Source organism: Biomphalaria glabrata, chromosome 1 (assembly GCF_947242115.1).
Source record: "Biomphalaria glabrata chromosome 1, xgBioGlab47.1, whole genome shotgun sequence".
In the NCBI taxonomy this organism is placed as follows: domain Eukaryota; kingdom Metazoa; phylum Mollusca; class Gastropoda; family Planorbidae; genus Biomphalaria; species Biomphalaria glabrata.
Genome location: NC_074711.1, coordinates 90,089,171 through 90,111,194, shown reverse-complemented (window position 1 = coordinate 90,111,194; position 22,024 = coordinate 90,089,171). Strand labels below are relative to the sequence as shown.

Sequence of the window (22,024 nt, the reverse complement as noted above, 5' to 3'; positions counted from 1 at the left end):
TTCCTTTGCCAGTTGATTAATGTCTGCCAGGAATCTTTTATCCAAATAAGATTTAATAACAATATTATATAAGTAATCATCCAGCTTCAATTAATTCTGACTCTATACTGGTATAGTCTTTCACAATTGTTATAAGGAAAGGTCAAAAAATGTATTTTCAATATACCAGGTAGATGAATTTTCTCGAAAAAAAAAGGTTGTTAGACAATTATAAATGTTTAACAAAATGTCCTAGTAACCTAGAGAAAAGATTTATTTTTGAATATCCAGCACTAAATGAAATTTAATAATCTTAACACAGTCAGATGCCCCATGCCTAATTAGCATTAAGTAAGGCCAACTCTCGTCAAATTATTATTTTATATCAGCTTCATGTCATAATTAATTTAATGGGACAAGCCTTAATAAACAAGTTGATTCTTTTGGAATAAAAACAAACATTAAGTTCTAATAATAACAATAGAAACACTAAAAAAACAACAACATAATTCCTAAGCTTTTTCTTTATAGCCTCACTGTTTTTTTTTCCAGCTATTTTTTAACATAAATAACTTTTGATTTTTTAGATAACTTCATGACACATGTTGCTGAGATTGCTTTTCTATTCCTTTTCATTGTTCAGATTGTAAGGTTTTCTTTTCTGGAGGTGGTAATGGCAATAAGCACTATACTACTACTGGAATGACATGGGAGCAAATGAAGAAAGCTGCTCAGAACCAAGTTTGGTGGAGAGGTGTGGTTGTGGCCCTATGCTCCCCTGGGAGTGCACAGGATTAAGTCAAATAAGTCGTCAACTACAGCATTCATTTTCGTGACTGAAGGATTATATATATATATATATATATATTACTATGAATAAAGATAGGACAAAAGCAATTAAGAAAACTACATGACAAATGTAGAGAGTATAGATTCCCTATTCATCATGAACTGCCAGGTTTCTTTAATCCACTTAGTTTGCAATCTTAGGTACCCTACCCTGATTAAGTGTTGCCTGAAAAAGTATTTTGAGCACTGGTGCTAGCTCGTGGCTTAGTTCTTTAAATTAAGCTAATATGAGTTTTCTTTGCCTCAACTCTTTTCTTCTGACCCACACATAAGTCAGCTCTGCAAAGATCTCTATCTGCAGCTGGGCAGATTAGACCAGATCTGACCATATTTGACAACAGAGTCAACAAAAAAAAGTTAGCTGTGATATTCATACTCTCCTGCCTTGACTACTGCAATCCCATGCTAGCAGGTAGGTATACAGGACAACATCATCATTCAGCTAGAGCAGGGGTTCTCAACCTGTGGGTCGCGACCCCCTTGGGGGTCAATTGACAATTTGCCAGGGGTCGCCTAAGACCATCGAAAATATAGATTGTTTTTTTCTATTCTTCTATTGCTGTGTGTGTGTGTGTTAGGGGGGGTCGCGTTAGAGTGGGGGATTCTAAAAGGGGTCGCCGACCTTAAAAGGTTGAAAACCGCTGAGCTAGAGCAAATTCAGAACAATGCTGCATGAATGGTCCTATAAAAAACAAGAAGTGATTCTGCTACTGCTCTCTTGTGTACACTCCATTGAATGCAAGAATTGACTACAAAACTAAGAATGTCCTTTTACTTTAGTGAACTGATCACTCCATATGTTAGAGAGAGAGCCCTGCAGTCCATGGACTCAATGTGACATGTTTCTCACTAAAAAGTTACAGTTTGTGGGCCTTTTCAGTGCTTGTCTAAAGGTTTCGAACTCACTCCCCATTGATCTCAGACAAACAGCTTGCTTCACTACTACATTCAAGAAGAACATTAAGACCTATCTGTTCAAAACTTTTTTTTTAGATTAATGGGTCATTTTAACACTTGAGTTTATGTCTGTTATGTAATAGCTTAAATAGTATCTAAAAAAACAAAAAAAATTGAATGGGTCCTTACACTAATAGATAATATTCCAGTTCTTAACATTACTCTTACTGTAATATTATGGTTCTACACTCTAACTGTAATATCCCAGTTCTACAGTCTTAACATGACTCTTACTGTAATATTCCAGCCTAATGGTCCAAATTTTTTCCTCTCAAGAATAACAGCATGAAAAAAACAAATGCCAAAAATGATCTTCCTCCAGTCCATTCCCAGAGCTGTTATAAAAATTTTTTTAAATTTATATAGAAACAATAACACAAGTTAAGTCAGTCATTATTATTACTAATCTTTAAAATGTCTTTTTTTTGTCATTTTTAAATTAAAAAATCAATCAACCTACACTATAATAACAAATATAACAAATATGGAAAAGCTCCAGACCTTTGTTAACAGATGCCTACGCCGCATATTAGGAATTATGTGGCCAGAAAAGATAACTGCTATCGATTTGTGGGCGAGAACTAGACAAAAGCCCATAGCCCAAGACATCACAAAACGAAAATGGAGCTGGATAGGACACACCCTGTGAAAACCAGCTACCAATGTTGCAAGGCAGGCACTTGACTGGAACCCACAAGGAAAGAGGAAAGTGGGCAGACCCAAGCAAACCTGGAAGAGGTCAGTCATCAGTGAAGCTGAGGGTACTGGAATGACATGGCAGCAGATTAAGAAAGCTGCTCAGAACCGAGTTCAGTGGAGAGGTGTGGCTGCGGCCCTATGCTCCCCTGGGAGTGCACAGGATTAAACCAACACTATAATAATCCATACACAATACATAGTGTAAATAACATTATTACTATTAACACAGAGGACTACATTATCATCTCTCAATACTATCATAGTGTTGGAATTTATTGTTAATTATTAAACAATTTTCTAACAAAAAAAAAAGTCTTACGGTGGTCTTCAAAAAATGAAGTTGACATATCTATGAATGCCCTTCTTAGATTGGCTCTAATGCCCTTAGGTGGCTCATTAGTGACTATGACACTATTCTGAAGAACACTGACAGGGAAATGTTTGGCAGGCATTGAAGACAGATAAGAGTCTAAAGTTACTGTGTAAAAGTGAACTGGTCTCCTGGATATTTTTTATAATGTCTTCCATGGCATTCATCCATGAAGCGGCTAAATGGCAATTCTAAAAAGAATTTTTCAGTTAAATTTAAACTAAATGTTTTGGTTTAAATAACTTTTTAAAGCAAAAAATGTTAAGTCTTTTAAAATTAATACAATCAAATTTTTAATTAATATATTTATAAATCTGGGGAAAAAAAATCTATGTTTATACAAAAATAACAAACATTGGTTTCTGTTTAGTCAATGGCTAGGAGAGATTATAATATAACAGTTACCTATATACTTTTTGAAAATGACAATAGGAAAGGTCTAAGAAAAAAAAAAAGCTAGCTTCTGTTCCTTACCTGTACAAAAACCCATTCACCAAATTTGGTTGCATTCTTGATCATTTTATCCGCCACTGGACCTTGACCTTGGCCAAGTGAAATTGATTTCACACTATAAGTGAATAGTTAAAATAAGGAATCAAACCTACAAATTACTTTCTAAATGTGATGAGGATTTAATAAAAACAACCACAATGTAATTAAGCAATAACTAATCATCCATAAATAAAATTTAGGAAATGTCATGTCTTTCGTTAGCTCTAATAATAACATAATAATTAAATTTCCCTCAGGAGAAATTCAGAGAGAGACAGACCCCTTTACATCGTTTTCGTTGATCTTACTAAAGCCTTTGATATGGTCAGCAGAAGTGGCCTTTTCAAACTCCTAAGGATAATAGGTTGCCCTCCCAAACTACTGAAGTTCATTGAGTGCTTTCATGAGGAAACGAAATGTACTGTCAATTCAATGGAGCCCAATCAACACCTTTTGAGGTGAGCAGTGGTGTCAAGCAGGAATGTGTGCTTGCACCTACTCTGTTTGGCATATTCTTCTCCTGTCTACTGCATCATGCGTACAACGACATCAACGAAGGTGTGTTTCTCCATACAAGATCCTCTGGAAAACTATTTAATGTATCAAGGCTGCGGGCAAAAACCAAGGTTAGGAAGCTACTTATCAGGGAACTCCTGTATGTTGATGATGCAGCTATTGTGGCTGATTCTGATATTCAGCTTCAATTCCTAGTTGACAAACTATCTGCTGCTAGCCAGTTAGGCTTAAACATTAGTCAAAGTAAGACTAAGATACTAGTCCAGAACACAAATACTGCACCTCAAGTAAACATTAATGGCCAACCACTAGAAATTGTGGATCACTTTTGCTATCTCAGCTCCATCATATCCAACAATACTCTACTGGATAAAGACATTAACAACAGGATAGCCAAAGCAATGGCCACCATGTCACAGTTGCAGAAAAGAGTGTGGGACAACATATTGCTGACTAACAATACTAAAGCCCTAGTCTACTGGACCTGTGTGGTTGAGCACCTTGCTATACGGAAGTGAAACTTGGTCAACTTACTCATGGCAGAAAAAAAGCTGAATGTCTTCCACCTCCGATGCCTAAGGCGGATCTTTAAAATAAGGTGGCAAGATAGGATAACCAATAAGGAAGTGCTACAAAGAGCAGGATGCCAGGACATGCGCTCTGTTATCAGCAGCAGATGCCTTGGCTGGCTTGGCCACGTTCGTAGAATGCCAGTAGATCGACTTCCACAAGATATTCTGTATGGTGATCTAATAGAAGGCAGGAGAGCCGCTGGTCGCCCACTTTTACGTTATATGGATGTATGCAAACGCGACATGAAGCTCTTCAAAATCGACACTAGCAGCTTGGAAAAAGTAGCTTTGGATAGATCTACAAGAAGAGTGAGCATAAAGGAAGGGTCTCGGATTGCAGATGCCATACACTACAGAAGCAGAAAGAATGGTGATAATGCAATGGCGCCTGGTGATCACATATGCCCAACCTGCGATCACAGCTGTATATCAAGGATTGGCCTCTTTAGTCACACAAGATGTTGCAAAGGGAAAAGATCGTCTCTCCTGACGTAAAATGCCACAGAAATTTCCCTTAGCCAGCTTGCTCCAAATTAAAAGTTATACAAAGAAGAATTTATCAAATATATAATTAAACTGTATAAAGATAAAACAAATAAAAAATTCATAGGTTTCAAATAAGTAACACTTCTATCCTTCTGTTGGTATTTATATTGTATCATCAGAGGGATAACATACCATCAGAACTTTTAAAATACAATGGCTCAAATATAACAAAATTTTTAGGACAATCTGACAGAAAATATGGGATTAAAAAAAATATTGCCACAAGAATAAAACCAAATTTTTTTTTATTCCACTGCTCCAGAAAGAAAACTTGAGACAATAAAAAAACAAACAAACTATAGAACGATAAAGTCTAATAGTTATCCAAGCAAAATAATGCTGAAAATAATTTCAACAGACTCAAAAGTTGAGGAGGTCCTTTGCAAAGGTAGAAGCATTCTTGAACATATATTTAACATTAGACTGTTAAAGGAGAAAATGTCTTTAACAGCTAAATAAACTGGTACACGACTTCACAGATTTAAAAAAAAAACGTTTGACTGGTTTTGGCATCATGGTATGTGGTAAGTGATGGGGGAGTTCAGCTTGGATAAAAACATTATCAATAATATCGAAGCCCTACACCCTAAGGTAAACAGCTCAATACTTCTGAACAACAAAGTTGGAGAAAGTTTTAGGACATCCATTGGAGTGAGGTAAGGATGCATTATCTCTCCAGCTCTTATTAACATATTTCTGAAGCATATTATGATGGAAACTCAAGAAGGATTTACTCCTACTTGACCATATGGGCAGCCTTTGTCCATCTCGGGTTTGAAGAGGATATAGACCTCATTGGGGAAATTTCAGACCAGGTACAAGATATTACTTCAAAACTGTATACTAGAGCAGTCTGCATGGAAATCAGTGCTGATAAATTCAAAATACTAGTTTGTGCTGGAGATATAATGAGATGTTGAGGATGTTGGGGTACAGTCGAACGAACTAACATTAGAAGAAGTTGACTCATTTAAATACCTATGGTCAAACATTGGAAGAGATGGACTTCAAATCAATAAGAAATAAAAACCCTTTTAAGCTTGGCAGTTGCTGTCATAAGCAATCTAGAGAATCTGGAAAAGTAACAGCTGCATTCTTCCCTAGTGGTCTCTGAACCCCCACATGGTTGTGTAAGTTGGATACTGAACACAGAAAGAAAAAATTCAAATAAATGCTACAGAAAAATGCTGGGTTTTTACTCTTACAAGTCAACACTCTGGATGACAAAAAAAGGAGGAACTTCTCAAGTCTATAATGTGAAAAGACAAAGCTGAGCTGTTTCAGTCATATGGGTAAATTTGAGGAGATTACAGAAACTCTTGGAAAATGAGGAAGCAGGGGGAACACTGTAATAAGAAACTCTCAGTCTAACTAGAGTTAGAGCCTTGACTTTGTGAATGAGATGATGTAGATCTACTTGTATTAAAAGCTAGTGTTGCAAAGAAATCTAGTTCCCTATGTTGTTTCGTTTAAAACTTAATTTTCAAGAACTAACTGATATGAAAGGGCAGCAGACTGACACCAGACAAAAAAGATGTCACAAAAATGGCAGCAGTTTCTCCATGTAAGCTTTATGTTTCTCTTTTCCATAACAATCATATTTAAATTCCCATAGAATTTAGCTTAATTTAAAGAAGACATTTATGGTAGAAAACTAATTTAATGAATATATTTATTGAAAAATGTCTGTGTTTACTTTTCATGAACTCCCATATCTTTAGCAAAACGTAGAAATGATGTCATTGGATCTGATCCTGGAGAAAGAACGAAGACCAGTGGAGTAGTCTTAGACATACTTTCATAGAGTTCTGGCAATGTGACAGGAGGACTTTCAACTAAACATTCAGAAACAAACTCTGTCACTGCAAATGTTGTCTAGGATAAAAACAGAATTGACATAATATAAAAGTTAACAATAAATCCAAAAAGGATATAATTAATTTTTATTCACATAAAACCCAAGAAAAATATCTTTGTTGAAAAAAATTTACACACAGTGCTTTATAGTTAGAAGATTATTTTGATCCTAACTGCTACTTTTTTCTATCATTTTTAATGGATCAACAATCTCAATAGCCCCAAGATATCTATTAGCATTGAAGGATAACCCTAGCATCAATTTAGATTAATCTAGATCTAGATCTATTCAATTAGTCTTTCTACCTCAACATTAAGTTAATTCATGTTACAGAGAATATCAACTCCTTTTAAACATTTGAACATTGTGAGTGTAAGCATTATTTTTAATTCATCATATTGTAAAAAGCCAGAATGAGCCTTTAACTGGGAAGAAGTTTGGTTAGCAGGCCATAGATCTAGATTATCCATTTGACTGCCCTAACCCAGGGATCTAAGATGTGATGTGATTTTACAGAGAACCTGTGCCGCAGAACATAGATCTAATATTTAAACTATGACCATGGTAAGAAAACTTAAGGCTATGGCGCAAGATCCCCTTTGCCAGTTTCACAGTTAGAATAGTAGGTCTATGTACTGGTTTGTAAGACGTGAGTGTGATGCTCTTTCTTGGGCACACAACAAAACTTTTAATTGAAAACTCACCCTTTCCTCACGGAAAACTTTAACAAACATTAATTTTTGAAACGCTGTCAGGCAATCATTCCAATTTCCATTAACTCTATCTGGAAGAGGCAGATCACCATCGTTATATTCAGGGGGATCCAAGACAGCGTAGAGAAAGCGCTCCGGAGGAGGATTTGCTTGAACCTAAAGTTTTTGATATAAAAAAAATCATGCTTTCTCAGTTATAATCTATACAATTTTAAAACGCAAAAACTTTCACAAGCTTCTTGCATTCATAACATTGTAAAACCTAGACCTAAAGGCCCAAGTCAAGCTGAATATAAAATACATCCTTGTTAATAAAATGAGCCTTTTAAAAAATTTTTAACAGTTATTGTAAAGAAAAACACTTTTTTTCTCTTGCCTCCTGGAGTCGAAATACACTGAATGACTACACAACACACATCTCTAATATTTGCTGAACACATTCTTATGGAAAGTTACAAGCACACGTTAACATAACAACAACAACTGATACATTAAATCATTTTCATAACATTCACCCCATACCCCCTCCGGTTCAAATTGTGCCTAGGATTTACAAGGAAAGAACTAAACTAACCATACACCAAAATAATTGTTATCTTGTTCATTTTCTTTATTTCCAACAGTTATTGTATAAACTTTATGTCCATTGCTTACATAGATTGATAAATCATTATGTAAAATGGGAATACCCACTAGAGAAAGTGAAATAAAAAACTTTATGTTTGTCACAAGGCACTATTGTTTTGTTATTGTCACAAGCACTACAATTTTTGTGTGAAAGATGCCAACTCACTTAATTGTTCCTAGTTGGAGGCTCAAATTTACACTCTTGAATTTAAAGGTTTATGTCTGCATCTTCTGCCTGTTGTTCCTTATGTCTGTATCTTCAAGGTGTTTTTCTTATGTCTGCATTTTCTGCTAATTGTTTCTTGTCTTAATCTTCATGCTTGTTTCTTTTGTCTGCAAGCTTGCTGGTTGTTTGTTAAGTCTGAATTTTTGTGGGCGTCTCCTTAATCTGCATCTTCTGCTTTTGTTGTTTTTTTTTTTATGTTTGCACTTTTGTGGTTGTTTTTTCATCAGGTAACTGGCTTGATCAATAAAATGCATTTTGACCTCATGAATATTATCATCATAAGGTTCAACAAAAGCTGTTGCATTTTTGGTGCAAAGATAGCAACTATCTGCTCTTAATTTTACGATCTTCATTTGGTCCATTTGTTCAGCTTTTTAAGATAGTAATAGAGCTTCGTGAGTTTGTGGTCAGGAAATCCTGATATGAAGCTAAGAACTAACCAACCCAATAAATGTGACTGGACTTGCAATCTGAGTCTAATTCAGTAACACTGGAACTAAAGTACAGAGAGCTGTACACAGTATACATTAATGATTTCAACGACAGATTTTTATTATAGGTTCATCCAAATGTGTTCAGACTAATGTGAATTCTTTATGACCATAAGAAATATAGTGCTTATTTTGATTGTTCATTGCTTTATGTGTATTGGCTCACCAGGCTATATACTATTACAGAAAATGTGTTTGGATAGCATTACAGAGTAAACAGAAGGGGTAGCAAGAGACTCTTGGGCACAGGATTAAAACAATGAATCTAGAATGACAAAACTAAATTTAGTCATCCTCTACGGAGTCCCCATCAGTTTCTTTATCAAATTGCAATATACTGCAGACAATTTAAAAATTATAATCACAGAATTAATGGGAAATAAAAGTAAGAATTCAAAACATTAAAACACATTTTGTTTTTAAGAGATTGGTAATGAGCCTGGGCTCACGGAACCCATTTGTGCCATGGTTACTATGCCACAAACTGTAAAATATTTTGTATAATTTAGAACCACAATAAAACAATTTAATATATGACAAGTGATTAAGGCATATTTCTCATTCTAAATGCTAGGACAAATTCTTAAAAGTGCTATTTATTTCCTATGCCTGAAATGGGTTGCCTGAATCAGCCAGAAAAACAATGCCTTTGCAGAGTTAAGTCTCTCATTATTATGTACAAATAGATTAAAGAGACAGATTTCAAAGAATGAAATGATCTTTATTGAAGATATGTCCTAATTATTAAGATATGTAGCCTTCAGTTTGATTGAGACTGATTGTTTTAATATTTTTTTATATGGGTAATGCATTTTGTTATCGTTATCATTACCTCAGGGCCTTCATCCAGTCTTATCCATACAGGTGTTTTATCCAAATCATAATGGATGTAACGGAAGTTTTCAAATGTGTCACTCATCTCGCAGGCCATTTTCCAAACATTTAATGGAAGCCACGTTGTGTTTTCTGGTTTGGGGACATTTTGCTGTAGAAAATGTAATGGCTTTTAATTACAATAAAAGAAAAAAAGTTTTTATTTTGATAGAAGTTGTGTGTTCTATAATTGTTTAACCTTCCTCTTTCAATGAGATTCTAAATAATCCATAAATATGTCAAGTTGTCAGTGGTGACAAAGTGTGTTGATTCTCAATGGTTATATAAATTTAAACTCTCAAATCTAATTGATTTGAATAAGCTACAATCTTTAAGATGTACAAAAAATTCTGTGGCATTCAGCATTTTACATCTGTTGAAACTTATAATCTTCCCTTTGTAACTTCTCTTCTGTCTTTTCTGCATAAAGAGGCTAATCATCGATACACAGCCACGGTCACAGAAAATCACTACTCCATACAAGTGTACTATTATTTAAAACTTTTTATTCCTAATGTATATAATAAAATGATAACATATTTATATATCTCTAGGATCTCTAGAAAGTCATTTCATTTCTGTGAAGGCATTTCCTAAAATAAATGAAGTTGAAATAAGAAAAGAAGAGAAATATTAAGCAACCACTAGAGGAATATCTCATTTCACATGTCACATTAATCTGTAAGTAAGATCAAAGTTAATTTAGTTAATGAATTCTTTAAGATTTACAATATAAATAATGGGTACTTGACATTAGCTAAGAACACCCTTGTTAACCATCAGTAATAGAAACAGATGACCTTTGCATTATCTGCATCTGACGGATGTGAAAGGGGACCAAGCATACTACAAAATAAAGCATGACCCACAAAACCATATACTAGAGGCACTATGAGATACATTTGATTATTTTATGGCCTCCTTCAGTTATGAAACAACTATTGGTCTCATGTAATTGAGATGAATACATAGGCTATGATTGGAACCATGTCACACATGGAGCAGTCCTCCCCCCCTTCCCCTTGCAACCAGCTGATCTATCCAAATGAAGGTTAATGCCAATAAAGTTAAGGAGTAAATTTTATCGGCATCGCAGACTCTGCCAGGGTGTAGCACTGTAAGCTACCCAAGGGTCACTGGCTCTTGATTTTTCTTCAGGGTTGACTCCTGAAAAGTTTCCCCATGTTTGGATATAGCTGCAATGAGTAGAGATTTGAATTAGAGTTTTCCTTCTCCTAGGTGGGTAGCCAGCAAGCTAAGGAGCCCCTTCCTGCCTGAAGATTACTTGTTAAAGCACCAGTGCTCTTCTTTACAGATAACAGTTCAAGCCGGATCCAATATCTGAGTTGGACTAGTTGTCAGAGGGCTATTTGAGACGCATGCCTTTGGAAGCATTTTATAGGCAGTGGAGTGCTTTTTTTTGCATTACACCAATTCCAGTAATGTCAATATTACTGAAACCATGAGACACAATGCAGGTAACAAAACAAGAATTACCTAGAAACATTCTTGTAAATACATACTGTAGTCTCTTCTAAGCAAATGTCCAGTCGTGTTTGAAGGTCATCAGACTTCTCACTGGTTGAGATTGTATTGTTAAATAGCTGAATAAAATTTTAAAATAATAAAATGGTTAAGATGTTTCTGACTGAATCCTAAGCATTTGAAACATTGGAAAAATAAAGGCTAAAATTCAAATTAAACTCAGACATGATTGCCTAACTTTGGACTGGACCAATTTTCCTTTCAGACAATCAGATGATGGGGAGGGAGATTTTTTTTTTTTTTTAAATTTTATTAGTAATGTGGGTGTAGGGGAGAAAACTACTCTATTCTAGCATCATTTCATTTTTCAAATTTGTTTCAGATTTTCTAAAAAATACACCAAACTAATTTCTACTTCATACTCATACAGATGGCTCCTCGGTCCTTTTGACTACTGCCTAGTCCTGTTTTCGAACCCTACCAATTTATTACAGAGGCACAGATGACAAAAATGTTGACACCTTGTAATTCATTCTTTTAATCACAAAGAAACAATGGATTTTACAGAAGAATCCCATCTAGCCTTGTCAAGAACCATAGCTGCAGTGCTAAAATTTGTTGCAGGTTGGCATCATTATCATCTTATATACCGTCATTGTCATCTAATATACCATCTAGCAAAGCATTCATGGATAATAAAGATTATTATTATAATCGGCTTACAGGGGTAATGTTTAAAGTGGTTCTGCCCATCAGCAACACAATACACAAAGAAGCTAAACATTTTAAAATGAATTTTCTAAATTAGTTAATAATGACACTGTATTTCAAACTTTAACTGTAAATAATGGATATTTTGGATAAGACATATACTGATTGTCAAAGAATATGAGAAAAAAACACATGTGCTTATACATGAGTAAATTATCTGTTTTTATTGTTATGACTATCTATCTGGCTTCCTGGAAACACTGGACTCAGATTGCTGGGTACTTTATCAACTCTAATAAACTATGTCAAATACTGTACAGGTGGAAGTTTGAAAGACTGCACAAGCACTTCACTGTAGAGAACCTTACAAAAAGGTACTGCTCTACTTAATTGAATCATACTAGACTATCTGTTTTGTCCAGAACTGAACTGAACCTGGACTCTACCAGACTATCTTGACTCTGCCACCTCTTCTCTTTATAAAGGGCCAATGAAGGCCTTCTAGGAAATGACAGAATGTCCCCAGACCTTTTTTAGACAAATCACATGACCACATCACAACCTATTTTCAAGTAGAGTGTTCCTGAAGGGCCATCCCTCATCCTGGTTTAATGTTAGCAGTAGATGGCTTCTGTCACCTGTGTGAGCGCGTCATATGCACATCTAACCTTACCCATATCAATAAGTTCATTTATAACAATATCCTTTTTAAATACTTGCAAAATGTATATGAAGTAAATATGGGTAAAGTTAAAAATTTTACATTTATGCATGGGCCCACTACAATTTGAGACCAACTTTGGGTACTAAGATCAATACTTATTGGTTTAGGAATGTAAATTACACATACTAATGTGATGATTTTATTGGCTTATCCATTCCTTTACCTGTTTAAAATACTTGAGAGAGAATTGATACATGGGATCTACTTCCCCCATGTCAGACACGAAAGTACATAACCGAACCCCTCTCAGCAACACAGCGATATTTCTCCCGGGCCACACTGATCTTTTCTTCTGTTGTCTCGGATTCAGCAAGTCTTTGTTTGATAACTGTTGAGGTGACCTGTCAAGAAACAATTCAATGTAAGTCTTTGATAACTGCTGAGGTGACCTGTCAAGAAACCATTCAATATTTTTCTTTAAGTTGATCAGAATTAAAAACTAGTTAATACATGTCTGCTATGAATTTTACATCTGAACTTATTTCAACAAGTGTATCTACACTGTTACTTGATGTTTTTTATTTAAATTGGCAACTAAAACCAATTTTTTCCCAATAGCAGTAAAATTTATTGGTAGACACCCTCATGATATAATTTTCTGGTAACATTGTTAGACCCATTTTAATCTTAGAATTTTGTTTAACTTTATGAACATTGTTTTTTCTTGAACCAAGTCTAATAAAACATGATGGTATTTTTTCTGTTTGATTTCTAGTCTTCTACATCTTTGTTTTCTAAATCACATTATAATTATATGATCATTATTATATATTAAACTCGGCTACTGGAATTATAAAAAAAAATTATTTTAGTGCTGTGTTACTTCTGCAGAGAGATATAAGGAATGAGAGATCCTCAAGATGTACTTGGGACATTTGAATGATGCTTTAATGGTTATAAACACCCACATTACCAATGGAAACAAGTGAAACTCACACACTTCAAGGCCTATGTGATACTTGCCTTAGAATCATTCAATGTATTGATAAGTTCTTCATTGTCCAATATATTTCCTTCCGATTCAAAAAGTAACTTCAGAATTTTATCTTCAATAGATTTCAGCTGGTTCTTATCAGCATTGATTCTCATGATGAGTTCATTTCTTTGTTCTTCCAAGTCTGGTCTCTCTAAACTGACAACATCACTACAACCAATAGAAAGAAAAACAACCTTTTCATGTCTGACCTATTAAATGTAACTAGTTGAAATTTTTACTGCTCCTAGTTAAAAATTAGTCTATTTAAAAACAGATTGTATTCCCAAAAAAATTATATATTTTCATAATCAAAACAATAAAACAACATTTACATAAAAGTAGATTTTATAGTAGTAATAAAAATTGTAATGTATTTAGTTTAACCAATCTTATTTTTTTTTTTTTAAACTTTTTAACAATTCGACTGGTTAATTTAGTCTTGAAAGAATGCTTTGGATGTTAAGCCAGAGCTAAAATAAAATGTATGTAACAAGAAAAAAAAAAAATAGATGCGAAAGAAATTTTCAACCTAAGAAGTTGATCTTCAAGGCCTTTCTTGGTGACTGTGAAATTGATAACTGTTACTTTGATGCAGACTTCTGGCAAGTAATGTGGATTAGAAAGTTTGGTGGTCATATAGAAGCGAAAGTTTCGATCAGTCTATATCGCTATCCCCCAAGCGAATCAACACACGCCCACCCTGAAAAAGACAACGAAAAAAAAGATTAAAAAGTAATTTTTATTAAATCAGAATGTTGGCCTAAAACTCTATACATTGGGTATCACTTTGAAAATTTAGTTTTTAACTGCAAGTTCTATCCTTCCAATTTCCTTTTAAGCTCATTCATGACAAATTCAATTATAATTTCACTCATGTTGATTTTATTTATAATAATCTCATTCATTACTAGTTGATTCATCATGATTCTATTTATGGTCATTTCATTTATTATAATATTATTCATGCTAAAATTTGTCCTTATTATTTAATTGATGGGAGTCAGGTAGTGTGATATGCTGGCTGGACTGTTGTTGGATGGTCTCAATAGTACCAGATTCATATCCTACAGTTCAGCGAGAGGTTTGGTTAGGATGAAATTACCATCAAATCTGAAGGAACATGTGAAATATTTTACATGTGAATAGACTTCATTACTTTTAGAAATATTACAAGATAAACTAACTTTTGTTTTAATTTTAAAGATTACATCCAAATAGCTGTTCATTGAATATTTCCTGTAAACATGAGACAGGAGCTAAGTAAAAGTAAAGTCGCCCCTTTCAGACCTTGCTATCTATGGGGCAGATGATGTTAAGGTCATCTGTTTCTATGGCCAACAGTTAACAAGCAGGGTGTTATGTGGCCAGTACATGACCAACCGCCTTTACATTCCACAACTAAAGTCGGGTACCCATTAGAGTTGGGTGGACTCAGGGGCAAATGAACTCCATCTTATATTTTCTTATAATTCCAATAAAATCTATTGTGAGCCTAAACATAAAACTTAGTTCATTCCCTTAGAAAAGGAAAGAAAAATTATCATAAATCAGCCTATAACATAGTTATAATGAGAATGATATTCGAGAATGTTTAAAATATCATTATCTAGATTTCAATCTACAAAGGAATATGGTAAGCAGACAAGATAGGATAAGATGATCTGTTCTCTGCTATAATATAACAAGTAGGCTGTGACCAGAAAATAATTTTCTAATTGGAAATAGGTTATGACTACATATACTCTATTAAAAAAAAACCAGGTACATTCCAAGACAACCACTAAGGAGACCAGATACAACACTAAGAAATTCATTGAAAGCATTGGCAAATGGGGAGGGGGGAGGCATTCCATAAAATCATCCTTAACCGTTTATGTATTATCATTTTAGCCTCGCATTTTTTCATTCACAGTTACCTACAACACTATACTATTTATTTTTGTACAAAATATATTTTGATAACTTCAGCAACCAAGATTAGTGTTCTAAAAGATTACAGTAACATTTTTTTTCCTCTCTGTTCAACAATACATTTGCATCTGAACACTCTGCATTAACACTGTTCTGGGCATCTCTTTGAGAATCCTGGGATTAAAGCAAGAAATAGCTTTACTTCACAAATACCTAATTAGGAACACCAAAAAACTCAAAATTTTTGAATCTACTCTTATAGAGAAACATGTTAAGTCCTTAGAAATGAAGCATTTTCATAATGTCAAATTTGATAAAAGTGACCTTACTTATAAATATATAACTGAAAAAAGTCAATAAGGTTACATAAAAGGTTCAAATACCTAAAGGAGTTTAAAGCTTGATATGTTACTTGTCATGTAAAGCACTTTAGTTATAGATGGAGAAATGAATTGAATGTTGCACTGACCAAACCCTCAAAACATATTGGAGTCCAAGGGTAGATTACATAAAGTTGTAACAAGTCAGGAGACATTACTCCATCATTAAACCTTTTTGCTTTTACAAACACAGCTTTTACACACACAGAGAAAATTTTGGTATACAATAAAGTGTTTAAATGTTTAGATGTAATAGAAAAATGTTACCTGTATAAAGGTTTGTTTTAACAAGACAGGTTCTAGTGCTGGATCCAAAGCTTCACCAACATCCTCCATCAAAACAGGTAAACCTGCTCTTATGCAAGCTTCCAGTGTTCTCAGAAAGTTGGAATTTGATAATTTAATAATTTTAAGCTTATTTAGAGCCTCTCTATTTCTGATCCATCTGTTGGCCTGAAAGAAGTGTCAACAATAATACTCAGCTTTAATCAATACAAGTACATACTAGAAACATTATTTGTTTACTTAGAAACTTTACCTGTTCTTGTGGGTCAATCATCAAAGGCCACCTGCGACCTTTAGTTACAAGAACAGCGTTTTCAATTGACACAGCATCTCTTGGCAGACCGTCAGCATTCCATTGTCGAATTTCATATATATCTGCCAAGACTGACACAAGAGTCATATTTTCTGTTGCAGGTATTTGAAGATCAATCAATCGTTTAGTCCAACCAGTAGAAAAGTTTTTGTATCCAAATTATTAAATACATTCAAATGTCTTATAATGAACCTAAGTATTCATGCTAGATACATCAGAGTATTTCAGTCATATCAATTGGTCGTTGTGGTAATATTTAGGTTATGTTATGCTACTTTCTTAAAAATGTTCTTTCTTAATATAAATATTTCTAAAAGTTTTTAACAAATAATTAAATGTGAGAAATACAAGATACAGTTAAGTTAATAATAGTAAAGTAAAGTTCCACTTTCAGACCTTGTGGTCTATAGGGCAGATGATGTAAAGGTCATCTGATTCTGTGGCCTACAGTTAACGAGGGTGTCATGTGGCCAGCTCAACGACCAACCGCCTTTACTTTTCCCCAACTAATGTCAGGTACCCATTAGAGCTGGGTGGACTCAGAGGCGCCCAAGGATCCTGAAATTAAATATCCCAGTCTTCACTAGGATTCAAACCCCGGACAACGGTTAGGAAGTCAAGCCCTTTACCGCTCAGCCACCGCGCCTTCTAAGTTAATAATAATTGAAGTAAAATATTTTGTTTCTAACTACTAAATCATATATCTGAGAGTAAAGCATAACTAAATAATGAAAAATCAAGCTAGACCTAGTAATATTTTCAAGAGTTATGAGAACAAGAAGTTTGTATAATTTGATGTTTGGCCAGGAAGGTATACAGTCTCAAATGATCAATTCAAAAGCAGAAAGCAGGAGGTTTGGACTAGAAAGTAGATTATCTTTATCTTTGAAGGAACATCCGTAACATGTAAAACATTTTATAAACATTTTTTAGAAACAGCCTTCACCATTTTCAAAACCTAATTCATTTTGTACTTTTCATATTTTCTTATTGAGGATGATTAGTTGCCATGTATCAAGATTAATGGGCAATTAGGAAAACTTACAACTGAAATGAATCAAAAGCTGCTACAAAGGTCTAAAAAATTTATTTATGTATCCAACACAATACTTAAGCTAGTCAAAAAACAATCAGTTAATATGGTATAAGCAGACATTGCATTAATAAAGGTTTTGTTTTTTAAGTTTTGGACATTCATTCAGAAATTAAGATTATCATGTACCAATCTAAACTTCTTGAGAACCAAAGCAGACAGCAGTGGGAAGGGTTCAAACTGATGACAGTCCTAAAGGCATACCACACAACCAGTTTTCTCTCTTAATGGTACTAGTTTTCAAGGGTGTCTGTATCTAAACATTTTAAAAGTACATTGTTTTTGATGTTTAGACTTACCTTCTACAAGTTTTTGCCTGTAAGTAGAAGTAAAGGCTCCATAGTACGCTACACAAGCTGCTGCTATAAAAACATCTCCTACTACATTTTTCAACTGTACATCAAAGTTGGCAACACTTTCCTCCCAACGAACCTATAAGAAACATGATGTAGAAAGAGAACAAATACTATGGCCTCTTTCAGTTGCAAAATTACTATGGAAATGAGAAATGAGATGAATGCCTGGGCATTAGTTATGGTTGGAACAATGTAACCCAAACAGCTATTTTCCAATTTCTCAGCACAGCTGATGAATCCAAAGGAACAGCAAGTGCTGATACAGAATGCGAAATGCGGTGGCGCAGGCTCTGCAAACTGCCTTAAGGTTGTCTGCTCCTTATTTTTCCTCAAGATAGACTCCCAAAGCCTTTCACATATTTGGGTATAGCCGCAAGGCAGCAGAGGTTTGAATTCAGTTTTCCTTCTCCTAGGTGGGTAGCCAACCAAGGCTAATGAGCCCCTTAAGCCTGAAGCTTACTGGTTTAGGCACTGGTTACACATTTTCCCCAGTTAGTGATAACAATTCTCCCATATCTAACATCTAACGGGTAGAGGCTGTTTGTCAGAGGCTATCTGAAAGCCATTGAAAGTATTTTTTAGGTAGTGGAGTGCTTATATCCATTACCACTTTTAACAACCTTGCAGAACAGAGAATAAATATTTCAAGGAGCAGAGAATAAATATTTCAAGGAGTAGAGAATAAATATTTCAAGGAGCAGAGAATAAATATTTCAATGATAAAGATGAGAACTAAATGAGTTTCTAGTAATGTCCCATCCTTATTTAAACATGAAATCATGAGATTGAGATGTTGTTTCAAAGATAGTTGAGCTATTGAAATGTATATTTTTTTAAAGTAGAAATATGAAAAAAAAATCACACCAAAAAAGTGACAAAATCATTGTAGTCTCACACTTCTTTCTAAGACTGTGTGCCATGCATGTCTCATCTCCAGTATGGAAATATGGTTTTAGTGAATGAATGCACATATTTTCAAATCGTTAATTTATTCCTCAAGGTGATATTTTTGTTTGATCATTTCAATTTATCTTTGATATTATAAAAACTACGCCCAGTAGGCCAAGTCTGACTAAGAATCATATTTTAATGTTATAATAGTTCTCATAGATTTTAAAATAACCTACTTGTTCATCAGCTAAGGCTGTTGTCAGTTTGGAAGAGCGTTTCAATCTGGCGGCAGTCACAGCCATGTTTCTTTCCAAACTTTTTTTTTCAGCCATACTCTTGTCAAAGACAGCCTGAAGATTTTTAATTTGTTTCTCCACTTCAGCCAGTTGGTCTTGTTTAGCTTTGAGGACACTTAAAACCTCATTGAGAACGTCTTGAGCCTCAGCCAGTCTGACAAGGAAGAGATAATACATCTTGTAATAATAATATACCAACTATACATATACTTCTGTAATAATACTATATATATATATCCCATGTTCCACTGTCAAAGTGACATCATTATGATTTAGTACAAAGTTTACTAATTAATGACCACTAAAGTTGTATTAAAACAAGTCTAAGAAAACAAATATAATTGAATATTTTTTTACTTAGACCTAGAATGATTTAAAAAATAGCAACGCTTTGACTGCTAATTATTTAATGCCTTGACTGCTAATTACTTACGCTTGTTTCTTTGGCTCAACTTGTTTAGCTACAGCAGAGTAAACATCAATTGCTCGAACCCATAGGACTAAAGTTTTACAAGCCTGGACGAAGAATAGATTTATCAAACAACATTCCATCATTACTCTGTGGTTATAACAATCTTCAAAACATTAAATCACAAATATTTTCAGGTAAGTAGTTAATGATTTAAGATGTACATTCACTATGAAACTTTTCCATAAACAATGTGATTACAAAATATAATGTCTACTAAAAAAAAAATAATAATGCATCTATAGACATTTTTTTCCACACCAAATACAGAAATTGTTTTTCTGCTTAGAAGACTGCTGGTTGGCAAATAAAAAAGAAGCAAAAAAACAAACAAAACAAAACAACATTCAATGAAAAGTGGAATTGTTTTGACATACTGTGGGCTTAACTTATTAGACAGATCATTTTATTAGTACAACATTTGTGGGTGAATGTTAGACTGTGTTACTCTTCAAGTCTCTGAACCAAATAAAAGAAATGATTTCACATTCACATTTTGTTGTGTAGTGACAGTTGTTTTTTTTTAACACCAGATCTTCTGTAGAATATTAAACACATGACTAGCCTAGTTGATCTAATTTTAAACATGTATGTTAATCATCCCTCTTTGCTTTTAATATAGACAATATCATCTCTTTCTACTAGGTTTTCTCCTTGACGTTGTAGTGGTTTTTCTTGGTTTTATTTATTCTCAACACCTGAGTTTTCTTTTCATTGATTTTTTAAACCAGTTTTCTCCACTTCTATAATGATCTTGTTTAATTTTATACGAGCATGTTGTAGTTTTTGGAGGCAGATATCATCTTGTGAAATCTAGATCCTCCATTTTTTTGTCCATTGAATGCATGTGTTGCCAGCTTTTTACCTTTTCATTATCCAGTCTAATGAGTTTTTAGAAATAATTTAATGATTTTTAGAAATTATTTAACAATTAAATTAGTTACCTTTGAAACTTTGGCTACAACGTCAGGTACAAAACTTGGCATGGATGTATATTTCCTGACTTTAGCCAGCTTGGCGGCTGGGACATTTTCTTTGTCATATTCATACATTTTTTTTAAGAAGTTTGTGTCTGCCAGCATGGCTTTACAACTCGCCCAGTCTGTCCTGAAAGAAATTATTGCATATGCAATCAACATTTTAGTGCAATGAATTACTAAAGGTCACGGTCATTAGACGTTCACCAAGTATAAAACATTAATGTTTCGTTTGTTTATTCCACTTACTTGTTGCCTAAGAGTATGGCAACAGCTTCTAGAACTGTCTGAACAAGTTCTGGAGGTTTGGTAAATACTCGTATCTCAGCAATGTCATTTTTGTCTAGTGCTAACAAAGCCTGAAAGCGCAGAGTCATAACAGATCATTGTCATTCTTATTATAAAAACTAAAACAAATAAATTCCACTTATCTTACTCATGGTTAACCAGTAACACAGACTAAAAACGCAAAATACTTAGGTGTTATGATAAATGAAAAACTGCCATGGAATCCCCATATTGATTAAACTATCAAAAAAAATCAAACAAAGCATTAAGCATAACTAAAATGTTTGTTAAGCTCATAATAGAATATGCATCCTCTGTTTGGGACCCCTCAACTCAAGAAAACATTAAGAAACTGGAACAGACACAAAATAGAGCAGTGAGATTTATAACAAACAAATATTCACATTTGACTAGAGTAACACCTTTAGTAAAATCACTAAATTTAGAAAGCCTTCAGGATAGAAGATTCAAAAGTAAGGAATCAATTATACATAAAACATTGAACCAGAATCTTCAAATACAAAAACAAAACCTAATAAAATACTCAGAAAGACACAAAGGCATATTCCTCGTTCCATATGCTATGACAAATTTGTACAAATGCTCTTTCTTCCCCAGTGCTATTAGAGCTTGGAATGGGTTGCCTGATCTAGCCAGGAAAATCAGTGACTTAGCAGAATTTAGGTCATAGGTTAATACTCATGACTAAATGCATGACGCATAGGATGTAGTCATCTTCTTACAAGACTGTCAATTATTTTCTTATAGAATGTCACAATTTAATTGAACTGAACAACCTAGAATAACTAACACTCTGTAAGGCAGTGTGGAACAACTAGGAAGAACAGCATGCCACTGCAGAGAGCCTACAGCTAAGCTGAGTAGATGAAGAAGATGAGAAAATGTGGTAGAGCTCATGAGTTTAATAAAATTAATTTATTGTTTCCCCAGCATTAAACTCTTCAGTGCTTTCCAGCAATCAACTCTTCTAGGGTGATAAGTTATCAATACTTCATATGCATAGTGGTTATGTGTAGATCTTTTCTGAGAGTTTCATTAGTTCACATATATATAGTTTTTTAAAGTTTAAATTTAACTTAA

General features: G+C 34.0%; 1 pseudogene; it reads right to left on the bottom strand.

The window, feature by feature from the left end:
* Positions 1–22,024, bottom strand: part of LOC129926690 (dynein axonemal heavy chain 6-like) — a 75,188-nt pseudogene that overhangs the window by 9,118 nt on the left and 44,046 nt on the right.